The sequence below is a fragment of the Chrysochloris asiatica genome, unplaced genomic scaffold, assembly GCF_000296735.1.
Source record: "Chrysochloris asiatica unplaced genomic scaffold, ChrAsi1.0 scaffold00112, whole genome shotgun sequence".
In the NCBI taxonomy this organism is placed as follows: Eukaryota; Metazoa; Chordata; class Mammalia; order Afrosoricida; family Chrysochloridae; genus Chrysochloris; species Chrysochloris asiatica.
Window position 1 is genome coordinate 3,315,926 of NW_006408630.1, and position 2,412 is coordinate 3,318,337.

Below are 2,412 nucleotides of genomic sequence, written 5' to 3' on the forward strand. Positions count from 1 at the left end.
AACACTCCATAAAATGTGCCTTCTGACATTCCCAACCTAAGGTTTGTTACTTTCACATCACTGGAAGAACCTTGAAAACAAGAGTTAACTGTAGTCTTAATATGTAACTTATTCAACTAATAAGTTTTCTCAGATGAAGATCTAAGTCAGTTGACACATCTGAAAACCACATATTACATTTTTATTTATTTACTTCTTCATGCATTAAAACTGACCTTCAAATAGTGTTCATGTTAGGGCCACTCTGCAGGGGACAGATGTGGTAGTCTGCTTCTGTAAAAATAACAGCCTTGGAAACCCTATGAGGAAGGTGTCATATGTCTTCTTATAGGGTTGCTATGAGTTGGAATCAACTGGCTGGCAATGGATTGTGTTCTTTCTTTTTTTTTCCCTTATGCTCCCCCATTACCTACTCAGCTTGGGATATACACACACCAACAAACTTGACTTATGGTGACTCCATCCATATGTGTCAGTATGGAATTGTACTCCATAGAATTTTCAAAGTTCTGATCTGGTGGAATCGGATAATCTGGCCTTTCTTCTAAGGTCTCTCTGGGTGGGCTTGAAACCCCAATCTTTAGTTAGCAGTCAAGCACTTAGCCATTTGTACCACCAGTGTTGCCTTGGGATACACGTATAAAAGGGTAATACATTATTTTAAGCATACGTAATCTACATGATATTAATTCTATATATTTTGGGTCGGCATTAGCAACAGTGGAGTTCTGGTGTAGTGCTGTAATATAAGCACTGGACTGACAACCACAAAGTTAATTGTCCAAACTCACCAGACGCTCTTTGGAAACCCTATACAGTGTTGCTGTGAATCAGAACCTATTTGATGGCACTTAACAACTGCAACAATTGGCAAAAGTGCAAAGGACAGTTGCCAAAGCATGGTGACCTTCATTTGGACTTTTCCATGGCTGTTGGGCACCACTGTTTTCCTGAATGCCGGATTCTTTGTAGTTTCTTGGTAGAATCAAACAATAGTCACCAAAGATTTAGTGAACATAATTTCTTTTAGGATACATATAGAATAAGAGACATTCAACAAGCAAGAGGTTGTTGTTGTTGTTAAGTGCCGTTGCGTCAATTTCCACCCATAGCGACATAGGGTTTCTGAGGAGCAGCTGGTGAGCTTGAACTGCTGACCTTGCAGTTCAAATGGCTTTGCAGTCTGGCTCATTAACCCACAGAGACACACCACCATAATTACAAATGTAAATTTCTCTTGAACAAAAGGGCAAGAAGAACAAAAATTATGGATAAAAGGATCGGTGAGGGCCAAACTCTGAATTTCAGAGAGAGAAAATTTGCAGGAATAGTATTCCTTCATTTCCTCTCAAATATTTTTCCAGGTGCGTGGTCTTCATGTTTCATCACCAGAGCAGTTTTCTATCCTTATTAACTGCCTGAGGAGTCCTGGTATTGCAGTGGTTAAATGCTCAACTGGTAACTAAAAGGTTTGCCGTTGGAACTCACCAACTACTCCATGGGAGAAAGAAGTAGCAGTCAGCTCTTGTAAGGATTTGTTATTGTTGCTAAGTTCTGTCGAGTCAGTTCCAACCCATAGCGACCCTGTATAGGGTTTCAGAGAAGCGGCTGGTGAGCTTGAGCCACCGACTTTGTGGTTCAAACTGATTTTGCAGTTTAGCACATTAACTAACCCACAGTGCCACACCAGGACTCCTTACCTTGGAAACTCTAAGGTACAGTTCTACTTTGTCCTAAAGGGTAGCAATGAGTCATAATTGACTCAATCACAGGGGGTTTTGTTTTCTTATTTCTTATTCATCCATATTAAGCCTGAGAAGATACAATTCATATTCTAAACTGAGACAACATCGGTATAAAAACAAAAACAAACCAAAGTCATTGCCACTGAGTTGATTTTGACTCATACCAACCCTATAGGGCAGAGTAGAACTGCTTCACAGGGTTTCTGACATGGTCATTGTTTTATTGTGAATTATGTGATCATTTACATTGGAGAACATGAGCTTTACATTCATTCTATTGTATATCATTTCAGTGTCATGGTTACGATCCCTTCCATGCATCATCAACCAACAGAAGGGTATACCCTGCAAGCCTTCCCCAGTCTTCAGCACACAGCCCCTCTCCATCTCTGGGTCTAGAGTCCCCAGCTGTTCCATCTCTCTACATCATCGTCTCCGCCTCCATCTCTGGCTTCACTGCTTATCTGGGTAGGGCCCCACATTCTGCTCTTCTCCCTTGATGATCCCATGGACCTCTATTCCTGGACTGCAAAATCAACCACTCCCTTCCTTTTGCTACAAATGTCTACCTCTACATTTCCAACACTCACAGTCAGTCCTGATAGCAATTATTCACTATTGTGCCACATGAGTGCCATCTCCAACTCTTTTCATCAGCCCTACCCAG